This window comes from Arachis ipaensis, chromosome B7, assembly GCF_059453495.1.
Source record: "Arachis ipaensis isolate K30076 ecotype BB chromosome B7, ASM5945349v1, whole genome shotgun sequence".
NCBI classification, from domain to species: Eukaryota; Viridiplantae; Streptophyta; class Magnoliopsida; order Fabales; family Fabaceae; genus Arachis; species Arachis ipaensis.
The window spans coordinates 37,002,173-37,018,069 of record NC_142442.1 but is presented as its reverse complement, the minus strand read 5'-3'; the positions used below and the strand labels follow the sequence as shown (position 1 = coordinate 37,018,069).

At 37.5% G+C, this 15,897-nt stretch overlaps 1 non-coding gene and 1 pseudogene across 1 annotated transcript; both read left to right on the top strand.

Annotated features, from left to right (window-relative positions):
• The first annotated feature begins 5,029 nt into the window (after nucleotides 1-5,029).
• Nucleotides 5,030-5,916, top strand: LOC110265029 (mitogen-activated protein kinase kinase kinase 20-like; annotated as a pseudogene).
• Nucleotides 5,917-15,342: 9,426 nt separating this feature from the next.
• On the top strand, nucleotides 15,343-15,450 carry LOC148550857 (small nucleolar RNA R71). Its single transcript, XR_015893104.1, has one exon. It is a non-coding gene; the product is annotated as a small nucleolar RNA R71 (small nucleolar RNA).
• The last annotated feature ends 447 nt before the right edge of the window (nucleotides 15,451-15,897 follow it).

Below are 15,897 nucleotides of genomic sequence, written 5' to 3'. Positions count from 1 at the left end.
GATTACATACACCAATTCTCCCTAGGAACTACCTTCCTATATAGGACAAGTCTAGAATCTAAACCCCAATCCTGAACTTGACTTGGTCACTGCCAAGCTTTCAACTGCTAAGTGCTAACCCAACTTACAAGGGGATTCCCACAGAATCATGAAACACAACACAGATGTACAAAGGACCTCTAAAGACATCTATGGCTTTTTCTTTTAATTTTGCACTCTCTGCCTTTTTCCGCTCTATGGCTTTTTCTTACGAACCTCACTGTTTGCCTTTTTCCATGAGACTCAAGACAGACAAAATTAAACAGAAAAATATAAAATAAAGAACATTGAAAGAGAAGAACTTCTGTTAGCTTAGGTAGCTATGAGAACCCTGTGCCTTGCACTCTCACTCCTTGCTTCAAGCCCTGACTGTTCACCCTTACTTATAGGGAGAAGCCTCCACCGTTGAAACCAAACAAACCAAGCTAATCTTCTTCTTCTTCATGCAAACCGGTTCGGCCAGAGAGAGAGAAGAGGAAACTGAATGTAAAATCCAACATGCAATTACCTCTGGTCCTTCCTTGATCACCAATAATCATCAATTCGAGCCCTCCATCTTGCCTTGCTCCCCAAGATGGACTCCTAGCCCTTGATGCTTCATGATGATGATAGCTTCATCTGCTCCAACTTCTACCTCCTCCATCACGTAGCCACTGTAGCTACCTCCTGTGGTGGTTGAGCAAAATTAGAGACAAGCCATCCTTCCAAGGATCTTCCTCTATTGACCGAGATCTTCTTCATCCATTTTTGGGTATGGAGAAGCCAAGATCTATTCACCAAATCTTACCATAAGTGATGAGAATCTCAGCCACAACATACTTTTTGTTTTCTTTTTCTTGCCATCATTGTGATGGTCTTGTTGCTTGCACTTTCTTCTTTTCGGTGGCTCAATGTTTCTTCCATAGCTGCTGTGTAATGACCGAAAACAAGAAGCAAGATGAGAAAGAGAGGAGAGAAAAATTTGAACACTAACTAATGGATTTTGATAAAGTAAATTAAATTTCCACTTCCCTTGCATTAGGTAGCGTGTAGCATTGATGGTGTCCATCAAATCAATAGCTAACTCTCTCTCATGTTTCCAATGTAAGTTTAATTCAAGTTAAATGAATTTGAAATCCATCACATAATGAAAGTAGGGTCCATTGGAAGCAATGAAACTTTGCTTTCTTAATGGTTTCGGACCATGCAAGCTTGCTTCTAGCTAGCAATTTAGTTTTGGGCTTAGTTCAACATGATTCTGGCCCAATTAACCACAAATTGCTTCAGCCACTCAATATGACAGATTTTGAACAAAGCTGAATGTTTACAAGCATATTGGGCTTGCTGCAATAATGATTCAGAATGGCCCAACAAATAAAACACTTCAGCCAACATTCATATGACAATATTGCACAAGGCTAAAATTTGATTTTATTGGGCTTAGAATCTTTTCTTTTCTTTTCGGCCCATTAAAAATTTGCACACACAAAATTATCAATCAATACATGTGAATCAAAATCAAATTGACAATTTTGTAATTTAATTATATTAATAGTGTTTGTTCATTATCAAATTAAATTTAGATTTTTCTAAACTCATCAATCTCCCCCTTGATGACAAATATTATTAAAATTGAAATGGAAAAAAATTAGAGTATTGAGTATTGAGTACTCCCTTTGAAGATTACCATGATAGGATGAGAGGAAGTCTCCAAATTGTGAGGAGGAGGAGGAGGGGGAGGAGGAGGAGGAAGAGTACCAGTGGCCCTTGCCACATCCACCCGCGCTCGAGACCTTTTCTTGGCATCTTGAACTTTTTGATAAGAAGAGGCAGAAGCTTTCTTCACCATTTCTGAAAAGGAAGAAGGCAAAAAATCAATTTACAAGAAAATCGGAATTCCAGAGTCAGAAATGATTAAAACAAGTTGGAGCAAATAAAAAAACAATCATATCTACCTAATTGAGTCTGTACAAAGGTCGGAGACCCCTGGAGGAACTTTTTTGTATCGAGATAAGGGGCTATTTCCCAAACTTCTCGGAAGAACCCCACAATAGCCTCCAATACCTCGTTCAGGTCATCCAGGCTATATTTTTTCACAGGAGAGGCTTCCAACCAGTATAGGAGAAAACGTGGAGAAGAGTCTTGGTCCAGAAAAAAGGGGTGGTGACCTCTACGGCTTGAACTTTAAAAAAGAAAATTTTGAAGTCATGGAAAGATTCATCAAAAAGGGTAAAGACTCTCCGGCCTTGGATGGCTCGGAAAGACACTAATTGCTGCTTATTGTTTTGCCCACTAAAGGGCTTGGTCATATGAAAAAGGAAAAAGAAAATCTTCAAAGAGGTAGGAAAATTTAATTCACGGTTGATAAGTTGATAAATTTTCATAAAACCCCATGAATTGGGGTGAAGCTGAGTGGGAGCAATGCGACAGTAAGACAAAACAACTATTTCGAAGTCGAAAAATGGCAGAAAGACTCCCAGACGGGTAAAAAGGCTCTCATACATAAAAAAGAAATGAGGATCCGCATCAGAAGCCCTTCCAAAACAAACCCGGTCTTCCGGACCCGGAGCAATCAGTTCATATTTTGGCTCGTCCTCATCAAGAACACAAATTCTATGGTGAATACGAAGATCGGTAATATAGTCAGTATCTACAAGGGGTTCTTTCCCAAGAACTGTAACATCCACCCACTGGGAAAGGGACTCTAAAGAAGACATATTTTCCTAGTAAGAGGGTGACGGAACCTACAAAGAAAAAAAAAAGAAAAAGAGTCAAAAACAAGGTCTCTATAGGGCCAACGTAAGATCCTCAGTGAAACAGAAACACTAGGCCTACAGCCAGACTTGCTACGAATACTCCCCTAAGCAAAGCATGCAAGTAAAAAGCATTCATTAATAAAAGAGGAGGAGAGAAAGAACTGACCTTTGTTAGCGAAGAAAGGCAGAGACGACGGCAACGCGTAAAAGAGAGGAGTTTCTTTCGAGCAGAAGAAGTTTCTTTTCAAACAAAGGATGAAGGCTAAAAAGTTTCCAGAAACGAAACAAAGAAAGGGAGGGAAAGTATTTATAAAAATGCCAGGGGCATAATGGTAAAATCAAAACTGTCATTAAAGAAATGCACCGTTACTAATGTAACCGATCCCCGCGGATAAATACGTGAACTCCTAACGGACACAACGTTTGATTAGACGCGACCATTGAGAAACTTTAAATCACGTCGGTTTCGAAAAATCACGTCGGTTCCTCATCAGGTCGGCTACAAGCCCGAGTTAAAATACTCGACTCCAACTCTTAAAAGAGATTGCACTCGAGTAGGGGCACTGTTCATACCCTGGCCCAACATTAAAGCCCAGGTCCAAATAAAAGGCCCAATCCAAAGATTGGCTCTCTCTCGACACCGACCTTCTCTTAAGAAGTCGGTCTTAACAACGACTTGGCCAAAAAAAGTCGGGGACGAAGATTAGCCGGTAGATAACGCTCATTCAAATAGGTAACTTCCCCTAAAATCTCTCAACCCACTTCCAGGAGCCATATCTCAACTTCCCTAAGATAACGGGATGGTTATCCTCCTTAAAAGATGGAACTACTCCAACGGTGGTTATTGGTTCACCACTATAAATACACTGACACCCCTCAGGTATCACTAAGTTCCAATATTCTCCAAACATGTTTACCCATTTGCTGACTTAGGCATCAGAGTGTCTTTGCAGGTACCACCCCCCATTCTCCCTCGCACACAAGTCGGAAGGAGGCTTGCAAACGTGAACCTGCTCGAAGGCTTCCCCCGCTAGACGATTGGGCCAACCCATCGGGTCCAACCCGTTAATCTCCGGTTACCCTTCGTAACAGACATAAATACTATAAAACAAAGACAAAAATTCTGAAATTGAATTATCTCTATTTCATAACCATTTTTAACTAATAAAATCTTATAATCCCTAAAAAAGTAGAGATGGAGATATATATTTCACTTTTTATTTGGGTTTGAAAATTACGGTTAATTCAAAATTATCACGAGATAGAGATATTTCAAAATTTTTGAATTTGTTTTTAGTTTAAATTATTCCTCCTGTCTTTATATTTTTTATTATGTAAACAAAATATTATCTTTCTGTTAATAAAATCTACTCGTTCAAATATATAATTAGATACTATCGCATAGTACAAAAATTAACTACTTTTATCAACATAAAATTTAATTAAATGTCGGAACAAAAATTGCACTTATTTGTTGTTGTTCCAAAGACTCAAACTAGTAGGGTTGTGAATCACAAAAGAAAACGGTAAATTATTATTATTATTATTTTTTTTTTGTATTTTTTCTTCTCTAGTGAATTACGATAGATGACCTTAGACCGTTAAATGGAGGATGTGTATAATGACGGAGTGCTAATGATATTAAAATTTAGTTTGAGAATTGCATGTGGCAAGATGTCAAAGGGTTATACAAAAGTAAGTGGCAGATTATTTTTTGTTATTATTAAGATTATTTGGCATAGTAAAATTATAAAAAATTTTGAAAATAAAGTGCCTCAAATTAATAATAGTTGGAAGCATGTTAATACATTTGTAAATCAATAGGGTGCAGTAAGGTTAAAATTCGGTGTCTGTGTGTCTCATGTCGTGTTTCATATCTGTGCCAAATTTAATCATTGAATTTTGAAAAAATAACAATAATACCTACGTACCTTCATTTTAAAAATTATCTTCCTATATATTATCCTAATATATAGCAAAGCTTTATTTAAATTTCGTTTTATAGATATTTATAAGATCATAAACAATATTAATAACACAAAAGATAGATTTTATATGATTTTCAGTGATACAACTAATTAATATAAATAACACAAGGTAACGAACTAACACAAAACTGAGTTCATAATCCACAAGAAGAACCAAAAGAACTAGCCTGGAGGTATTCAAAACTTTGTATATTGACAAAAAAATATTATTTGATCATTATATCGAACATTTGATGTTGATACAGGAATAAGAAAAAGTAATCAAAGATGAGTAGTTTACAACGGAAGAAACTGAAAGTCTTGGGAGCAAGCTCTTATGGCACTGTTTATTTTGCAACTGTTGTTGATACACACAAACACCGTATCAGAGTTTCATTGATGTGAAGAGCTCCATTCCCAGGTTGGCATTCTCACTGTAGAAAGAAGAACAAATTTTCAAATCATTGTGCAAAGGTGAAAGTGGTGGTTGCGAAGAAATCATTCGATGCTTTGGAACTGAGACCACGGACGTTACTTTTATAATCTTCTGTTGGAGTATGCTCCTCACGATCCTTTGGATGGCTTGATCCACAAGAAACCTCTCCCGGAAACTGACATGAGCATCTATACACGCATGATTGTTAAAGGGCTTTCGCATATTCATCGCAAAGAAATCGCCCATTGTGACCTCAAGCCAGAGAACATTCTTCTGTTTCCTTCATTGGACAAAGAGAGTGCAAACTATCAATTGAAGATTGCGGATTTCGGATTATCTAAGACCAAAAATGAGGAAGCAGATGTCGAGGTTTGGAAGTCCAAGCCTAGAGATACGTCGTCATACTTTTCGTCGGAGGCATTTTCCAGTCATATTGATGCTCCGATAGATATATGGGCACTTGGCTGCATAGTGATTGAAATGCTGACTGGATTGTCTGCATAGGGGTGAGAGCTTTTTGCGTACTGAGGAGTATTTGAGGTTCTTCATTGAGTATCTTGAACTATCACCCAAGAAGCCAAAAGGAATCAGTGTTTTCTGTTATGATTTTTTGGAAAAGTGCTTTATGAAGGATCCTAGCAACAAGAGGTGAACTGCTGAGATGCTTCTTGATCATCCTTTTCTTTATATTACACTTTTTCATTCATATCATTCATTCCTTTCTGGTTCATGTAGTTAGAGAAATTATGATATTGTAAGATCGGATGGTGGTTTTGTTTATTGTATCCCTTGTCCAAAGGCCTGATGGTTATGCCGTAGGGTCTCTTGGGTCATGTCGTCTTCTTCTCCTTGATGGCTTTGCCGAAAGGGAGTTGGAATCAGGTGGTATTAGAAAATAGAAAAGTTGTACAAAGTGTTGAAGAATAATGAGTCTATTCCTTAACATTTATGGTTTGTAAGATTTAATAAACTATGTTAATAACAGTAATTTTGTTTGCTATTTGTGCTTTGGATGTTATCAGTTCCTTTTTATGTTTTAATTTTCTTTTTCTTTCTTCCTTTTATAATCCTGCTTTTAGTATATGATCAAATAAATAATTGATTGGAAACTAGGATACCTAAATAGGCTCACACAAGCAGTAGTTATTTGACTTGTTTAAAGATAATGTCCTAGGTTTGATCCTTAAGAACTAAATGTATGACGTATGCAATGTTTTGTAGCTAATTTTTTATTTACCAAAAGATAAATTGAGAGATGTCAGGTGATTTATATTTTTTTAACTAAAATTATTAACCGTTTAATATTTAAATAACGTTTGGGTATACTAAAAATATCTCATATGAAGCAAAGATACATCTCTTTACCATTAAAATTTGGTGGAATGCAAATTGAGTAAGTTCAACACTTGATTCATTACTTTAGTTTACATGAGTGGTATTTTTGAGAGAACAAGACGCAAAATCTTTATACTGATTACTGAAGATAGAACTGCATTCCAACAAAATTGATACATGACTCATTTATCTCCTCATACAAGTTACCAAATAAAAACAAAAATTGGATAGACCCTAATTATCATGTCTCTATTTAGAATTGCTACCTTGATTAAGGCCTAATCCCAATTGGTTTTAGTAGCATGACAAAAATATGCCCTGGATTATTATCACTAGTGATGATGTTGTCTTGACTTACCAACATCATCAATTGGTAAACTTGTGTCACTTGTGGAGTCCTGAGTGTTCCTCCAAGAAGAATAAGTGAATGCAGAACATACGAGCAATATTAAGATACAAGGATGTGAAATTGAGAGGGAAAAATTGGACTCATTAATGAAATTGTATTTCCAACATATCTTTCTTCTTCTTTTTCTTGTATACCATATTCTCATTCTAAATTCTAAATTAACACAATAATGATCTCAAAAGTTTGTGTCCGCCCTCTCTGTTTCTATGCCTCTGTTTCCTGTTGTCTTGGAATAGAAACCAAACATAGCAACATCACAAAAGATAGCTTAGTTCATAAATAATTATATTACGTGTATATAAAAAATTAGTTACTTCAAAATACAACTCTAAAAGTATGCACATTACTTTTATCGGTCAATTTACTTGAAATGAAATAATTATATAATCTAGTTTTAATCTTTTTATTAGCAAAATGATCCAATAATTTTTGCTGTTTTCTATAGCTTAATTGCACATCTATTTTTGTCAACATAAAACTTAATTAAATGTCGAAATAAAAATTGCACTTCTTTGTTATTGTTCCAAGAACTCAAACTAGTAGGAATTCTAGCTGTTTACTCCAGGTCCTTAAAAAGTTATTAAAAACTTATTTATTTTATTTCTAAAATTTAGGAAATGTATATTCTAAAAATACATTTTAAAATTCTTAATATTAAAATATTTTTATAAAAAGTATATATAATTTAAATTTTTAATATATTTATTTTAAAAATTTTAAAAAAAATTTTAATAACAATCTTAACATTTATTTTAAATTAAACTCTTATTTATATTTCAAAATTTAATATACATTATCATCTCAGAAAGGACAATAATTAAATTATATCACAATCCCAGGTCAAATTATTTAAATTTTGAATTGAAAAAAACTTTCCAATGTTTTTCATCTGAGGCAATAATGGAATCCTCCACCTCACTCAATGTATGCAGTGCTTACCACACTAGTTATGATCATATATTATTTTAGCTTCAAGCTAATTTAACATTTCAAATGCTTTGGGATTTACTATTTATCGCCGACCACAGCATTTGGTACGGGTGTGCAACTATGCATGGCCTAGCTCAGCTCGAAAGTCCGGTCTGAATCTAAATATTTTATGAGCTAATTTAGTGTGATTTTATCAAATTTAAAATTAGGTAAGAATCTCAAAAATAAATGTGGTTATTATTTAAGATTGGATTTAGGTCAAGGCAAATCCGGCTTCACTTGACTCCATGTGCATTCTAAGAGGACTAAAAAATATATATTTTAAATTAATTCTAATATTATGTTATATTAATTATAAACTTATTGTTTTATTTTTAATCGCACTTAGTTGAATTAGAAAATAGATCAAAGAAGCACGAAATTAGAATTTATGGACAAATTCATGTGTAAATATGGATATCAATTTTTCAGTAACATGTTTTTTCTTTTTTAAAAATAAGTACATTATAATTTTTTGATATAAAATTTATCAAGGCCCGAATTTTACCGATTTAGACTCGGTTTTAGTGTAGTCTGGAAGTAGTATGATTTCACCAGATTTAGAGTTGAGTAACAAATTCAAAAATAGATCCAGTTATTAATTAAGGCCGGATCCGATTCAAGACGAACGAATTTGATCAATTTTTTTTCTGGTTTTCCACAGTATCCCCCAACCTGCCAGGCCAAGGACTAATCCGTCGCGGTACTGAGCTCCATTTAAGGGTTTGTCGCTGGCCAATGGGTTGCTGTATGCATAAGGCGGAATTCGAAACCTCAACACACTTGTTTAAGCAGACTAATGAACTAACCATTAGACCAACCCAACTTGATTATTTGATCAGTTATTCATTTGTTGCTAAAAGGTTCTCCTTTTCTTTTATATTTTGTCCCATCCTATTTTCCAATTTACCCTCTTTTTCTGCCTTCCTCCAGCTTCTCTCTAATTAAAGTTGTTTCTATGTAATGAAGTTTGAAACTATTGCAATTAGCTCCTTGATCTCTTTAAAATATAATTTTAATATATATATAAAGAACTGAAACCAACCTGGGAACGCAATTTTTTTCACCCGATAATTAGCTAGAGAAGAGAAAAATTGTTTAAATATTGGTTGAAAAAAGTTGGCCTTAATTAAACCATTGTTAACATAGTTTTCATATGGAGCCCATTAAGAATTTATTAGGTACATAATAAAACGTTTTTCCTATTATTCTTTTTCTATCATTATCGATTATCGAATAACAAAAAGATAAACAGAGCTTAACTTTTAAATTAATGTACAATTTCATGATATTATATTGTTACGGACTGGACAAACCCTCCACGGTCAGCCCGACCCGGGCGTCACTCGACCCGGATACGCATCCCAGACAGCTCACTCACAGTTGTAGGAGAACGTCCCAGAAAAGTAGGCCTGTCCTTGTAGGGCCCACCCCTGACACAGTATATAAGGGGAAGGATTTACCCTTCCCCCAAGGTACGTCACACATCATATCACCCTTTTCGTCTGCACATTTACTGACAAAAGTGTTGGAGTGTCTTTGCAGGTGGCACCCCCTTTTTTCTACACGAAGTGCTCGGGACCTCGCGTTTACCTGACCGGCTGCCCAAAACCAGACAAGACCCCACCATCTGCAGAACTTCAATCCGAACCGTCCGGTACCCGACCTACCGAACATTGGCGCCGTCTATGGGGATTCGTTCATGGACTTCGTGCTAGTTCAAACTGGGACAGGCTGCGAGGCCGTGCCTGGAGGTGACGCCACCACGACGGAAACCCGACAACATCCAAGGTCGCCTCCGAAGAACGCAACACAGTCACACGAGGGACGCCTGGTGCACGAAATTGTGATCTCAGGCAACGGCGCCAAAAACTCTGTAAGCACGTCTTAATAAATCGATTTTCATTCACAACTTCGATACAACTAACCAGCAAGTGCACTGGGTCGTCCAAGTAATAAACCTTACGTGAGTAAGGGTCGATCCCACGGAGATTGTTGGTATGAACCAAGCTGTGGTCATCTTGTAGATCTCAGTCAGGCGGATATCAAATGGTTATGGAGTTCTCGAAAATAAATAATAATTAAATAGAAGATAAAGATATAAATACTTATGTAATTCATTGGTGGGAATTTCAGATAAGCGTATAGAGATGCTTTCGTTCTTCTGAACTTCTGCTTTCCTGCTGTCTTCATCCAATCAGTCCTACTCCTTTCCATGGCTGGCTTTATGTAAGGACATCACCATTGTCAATGGCTACTTTTCATCCTCTCTGTGAAAATGGTCCGATGCGCTGTCACTGCATGGCTAATCATCTGGAGGCAACACCGTGGTCAATGGCTGCATCCTATCCTCTTGTGAAAATGGTCCAAATTCTCTGTCACAGCACGGCTAATCATCTGAGGTTCTCGATCATACTGGATAGGATTCACCCTCCTTTTATGTCTATCACTACACCCAGCACTCGCGAGTTTGAAGTTCGTCACAGTCATTCAATCCCAGAATCCTACTCGGAATACCACAGACAAGGTTTAGACTTTTCGGATTCTCATGAATGCCGCCATCAATCTAGCTTACACCACGAAGATTCTGATTAAGAGATCCAAGAGATAACCATCCAATCTAAGGTGGAACGGAAGTGGTTGTCAGGCACGCATTCGTGGGAGAATGATGATGATTGTCACGTTCATCACATTCATATTAAAGTGCGAATGAATATCTTAGAAGCGGAATAAGTTGAATTGAATAGAAAAACAGTAGTACTTTGCATTAATTCATGAGGAACAACAGAGCTCTACACCTTAATCTATGGAGTGCAGAAACTCTACCGTTTGAAAATACATAAGTGAAAGGTTCAGGCATGGCCGAATGGCCAGCCCCCATGATCTAAGAACCAGACGTCCCAAGATGCCTAATACAATAGTAAAAGGTCCTATTTATACTAAACTAGTTACTAGGGTTTACAGAAGTAAGTATTTGATGCATAAATCCACTTTCGGGGCCCACTTGGTGTGTGCTTGGGCTGAGCTTTAGCTTTCCACGTGCAGATGCTCTTTCTGGATTTGAACGCCAGGTTGTAACGTATTTCTAGCGTTCAACTCTGGTTCGTGACGTGTTTCTGGCGTTTAACTCCAGACTGTAGCGTAGAACTGGCGTTCAACGCCCTTTTAAGTCATTTAAACTCGGCCAAAGTATGGACTATTATATATTGCTGGAAAGCCTTGGATATCTACTTTCCAACGTAATTGGAAGCGCTCCATTTTGAGTTCTGTAGCTCCAGAAAATCCATTTTGAGTGTAGGGAGGTCAGAATCCAACAGCATCAGCAGTCCTTCTTCAACCTCTGAATCTGATTTTTGCTCAAGTCCCTCAATTTCAGCCAGAAAATACCTGAAATCATAGAAAAACACACAAACTCATAGTAAAGTCTAGAAATGTGAATTTAACATAAAAGCTAATGAAAACATCCCTAAAAGTAACTAGATCCTACTAAAAACATACTAAAAACAATGCCAAAAAGCGTATAAATTATCCGCTCATCACAACACCAAACTTAAATTGTTGCTTATCCCCAAGCAACTAAAAATCAAATAGGATAAAAAGAAGAGAATATACTATAAATTACAAACTATCAATGAAACATAGCTCCAATCATATGAGCGGGACTTGTAGCTTTTTGCCTCTTGAATAGTTTTGGCATCTCACTTTATCCATTGAGGTTCAGAATGATTGGCATCTATAGGAACTCAGAGTTCAGATAGTGTTATTGATTCTCCTAGTTCAGTATGTTGATTCTTGAACACAGCTACTTTATGAGTCTTGGCCGTGGCCCTAAGCACTTTTTTTCCAGTATTACCACCGGATACATAAATGCCACAGACACATAATTGGGTGAACCTTTTCAGATTGTGACTCAGCTTTGCTAAAGACCCCAATTAGAGGTGTCCAGGGTTCTTAAACACACTCTGTTTTTGCTTTGGACCTTGACTTTAACCGCTCAGTCTTAAGTTTTCACTTGACACCTTCACGCCACAAACACATGGTTAGGGACAGCTTGTTTTAGCCGCTTAGGCCAGGATTTTATTCCTTTAGGCCCTCCTATCCATTGATGCTCAAAGCCTTGGGATCCTTGTTATTTACCCTTGCCTTTTGGTTTTAAGGGCTATTGGCTTTTCGCTCTTGCCTTTTGGTTTTAAGAGCTTTTGGCTTTTTCTGCTTGCTTTTTCTTTTTCTATTTTTTTTTTGCCATTTTTTTTCTTTTTTTTTTCTGCAAGCTTTTGTATTCACTGCTTTTTCTTGCTTCAAGAATCATTTTTATGATTTTTCAGATTATCAAATAACATGTCTCCTTGTCATCATTCTTTCAAGAGCCAACATATTTAACATTCTTAAACAACAACTTCAAAAGACATATGCACTGTTCAAGCATTCATTCAAAAAACAAGAAGCATTGTCACCACATCAATATAATTAAACTAAGTTCAAGGATAAATTCGAAACTCATGTACTTCTTGTTCTTTTGAATTAAAACATTTTTCATTTAAGAGAGGTGATGGATTCATAGGACATTCATAACTTTATGACATAGTTACTAAATACTAATGATCATGTAATGAAGACACAAACATGGATAAACATTTAACATAGAAAACGAAAAACAGAGAATGTAAGAACAAGGAATGAGTCCACCTTAGTGATGGTGGCGTTTCCTTCTTGAGGAACCAATGATGTCTTTGAGCTCTTCTATGTCTCTTCCTTGCCTTTGTGGCTTGATCCCTAGTGATTTTTGGTATTCCTATCCTCAGTTGCTTCCAATAATTATGTGGAGGGAAGTGCATCCCCTGGGGTATCTCAGAGATCTCTTGATTTACAGCCACATGTTCTACCACTGAGCTATAGACCCTTGAGATGAATCTTTCCATCTCCCATGACTCGGAGGTGGAAGCCTTTGTCTTTCCTTCCCCTTTTCTAGAGGTTTCTCCGGTCTTAGGTGCCATCAATAGTAATGAAAAAAACAAAAAGCTTATGCTTTTACCACACCAAACTTAGAATGTTGCTCGCCCTCGAGCAAAAGAAGAAAGAATAGAAGAAGAAGAAGAGATGGAGGAGATGGAGGGATGTGTGTATGGATGTGAGTGGTGAATGGAAAACAGAAGAGATGACCATGAATGGAGAGAGAGAGGGTGAGGTGGGTGGGGATCCTGTGAGATTCACAGATCCTGAGATGATCCTGTGGTGTCCACAGATCCTGAGGTGTCAAGGATTTACATCCCTGCACCCATTAGGCATGTAAAACGCCTTTGCATACAATTCTGGCGTTTAAACGCTGAATTGATGCTTGTTCTGGGCGTTCAGCGCCCAGATGCAGCATATTTCTGGCGTTGAACGCCAGCCAGATGCTTGTTTCTGGCGTTCAGCGCCAGCTTTCCTCACTGTGCATTTCTGGCGTCTGAACGCCAGGATGCTGCTTGTTTCTGGCGTTCAACGCCAGAAACATGCTCTGTTCTGGCGTTGAACGCCAGACAGATGCTCCTTACTGGCGTTTAAATGCCAGTAAGATCCTTCTCCAGGGTGTGATTTTTCTTCTGCTGTTTTTGATTCTGTTTTCAATTTTTCTATTTATTTTGTGACTCCACATGATCATGAACCTGATGAAACATGAAATAACAATAAAAATAAATTAAAATTAGATAAATAAAAATTGGGTTGCCTCCTAACAAGCGTTTATTTAATGTCAATAGCTTGACAGTGGGCTCTCATGGAGCCTCACAGATGTTCAGAGCATTGTTGAGACTCCCCAACACCAAACTTAGAGTTTGGATATGGGAGTTCAACACCAAACTTAGAATTTGGTTGTGGCCTCCCAACACCAAACTTAGAGTTTGACTGTGGGGGCTCTGGTTGACTCTGTTTTGAGAGAAGCTTACTGTACCTCTTTTCCATGTTTACAGAAGGATGTCCTTGAGTTTTAAACTCAAGGGAGTCCTCATTCAATTGAAGGACTAGTTCACCTCTGTTAACATCAATCACAGCTCTTGCTGTGGCTAGGAAGGGTCTTCCAAGGATGATGGATTCATCCTCATCCTTCCCAGTATCTAGGATTATGAAATCATCAGGGATGTAAAGGCCTTCAACCTTTACTAACACGTCTTCTACCTGTCCATAAGCCTCTTTTCTTGAGTTGTCTGCCATCTCTAATGAGATTTTAGCAGCTTGCACCTCAAGGATTCCCAGTTTCTCCATTACAGAGAGTGGCATGAGGTTTATTCCTGACCCTAGGTCACATAGAGCCTTCTCAAAGGTCATGGTGCCTATGGTACAAGGTATTACGAACTTTCCAGGATCCTGTTTCTTCTGAGGCAATCTCAGTTGATCCAATGCATTTAGTTCATTGGTGAACAGTGGAGGTTCATCTCCCCAAGTCTCATTATTAAATAAATTGGCATTCAGCTTCATGATTGCACCAAGGAACTTGGCAACTTGCTCTTCAGTAACATCTTCATTCTCTTTAGAAGAGGAGTACTCTTCAGAGCTCATGAATGGCATAAGGAGATTCAATGGAATCTCTATAGTCTCTAGATGAGCCTCAGATTCCTTTGGTTCCTCAGAAGGAAACTCCTTATTGATCACTGGACGTCCCAGGAGGTCTTCCTCACTGGGATTTATGTCCTCCCCTTCCTCTTTGGATTCGGCCATGATGGTTATATCAATGGCCTTGCACTCTCCTTTTGGATTTTCTTCTGTATTGCTTGGGAGAGTACTAGGAAGGATTTCAGTGACCCTTTTACTCAGCTGGCCCACTCGTGCCTCCAAATTTCTAGTGGAGGACCTTGTTTCATTCATGAAACTTACAGTGGCCTTAGATAGATCAGAGACTAAGTTTGCTAAATTAGAGGTATTTTGTTCAGAGTTCTCTGTCTGTTGCTGAGTGGATGATGGAAAAGATTTACTATTGTTAAACCTATTTCTTCCACCATTATTAAAGCTTTGTTGAGGCTTTTGATCCTTCCATGAGAGATTTGGGTGATTTCTCCATGAGGAATTATAGCTGTTTCCATATGGTTCACCCATGTAATTTACCTCTGCTATTGTAGGGTTCTCAGGATCATAAGCTTCTTCTTCAGAAGATGCCTCTTGAGTACTGTTGGATGCAGCTTGCATTCCATTCAGACTCTGAGAAATCATATTGACTTGCTGAGTTAATATTTTATTCTAAGCCAATATGGCATTCAGAGTATCAATTTCAAGAACTCCCTTCTTCTGAGGCGTCCCATTACTCACAGGAATCCTCTCAGAAGTGTACATGAACTGGTTATTAGCAACCATGTCAATGAGTTCTTGAGCTTCTGCAGGCGTTTTCTTTAGGTGAATGGATCCACCTGCAGAAGTATCCAATGACATCTTAGCTAATTCAGACAGACCATCATAGAATATATCCAGGATGGTCCATTCTGAAAGCATGTCAGAAGGACACTTTTTGGTCAGTTGCTTATATCTCTCCCAAGCTTCATAGAGGGATTCACCTTCTTTCTGTTTGAAGGTTTGAACATCCACTCTAAGCTTACTAAGCTTTTGAGGAGGAAAGAACTTGGCTAAGAAAGTCGTGACCAGCTTATCCCATGAGTTCAGGCTATCTTTTGGTTGAGAGTCCAACCATATTCTAGCTTTGTCTCTTACAGCAAAAGGGAAAAGCATGAGCTTGTAGACTTCAGGATCTACTCCATTAGTCTTAACAGTATCACAGATCTGCAAGAATTCAGTTAAGAACTGAAAAGGATCTTCAGATGGAAGTCCATGAAACTTGCAATTTTGTTGCATTAGAGAAACTAATTAAGGTTTTAGCTCAAAATTGTTTGCTCCAATGGTAGGGATGGAGATGCTTCTTCCATGTAAATTAGAATTAGGTGCAGTAAAGTCACCAAGCATCCTCCTTGCATTATTATTATTTTCGGCTGCCATCTTTTCTTCCTGTTCGAAAATTTCTGTAAGGTTATCTCTGGATTGTTGTAT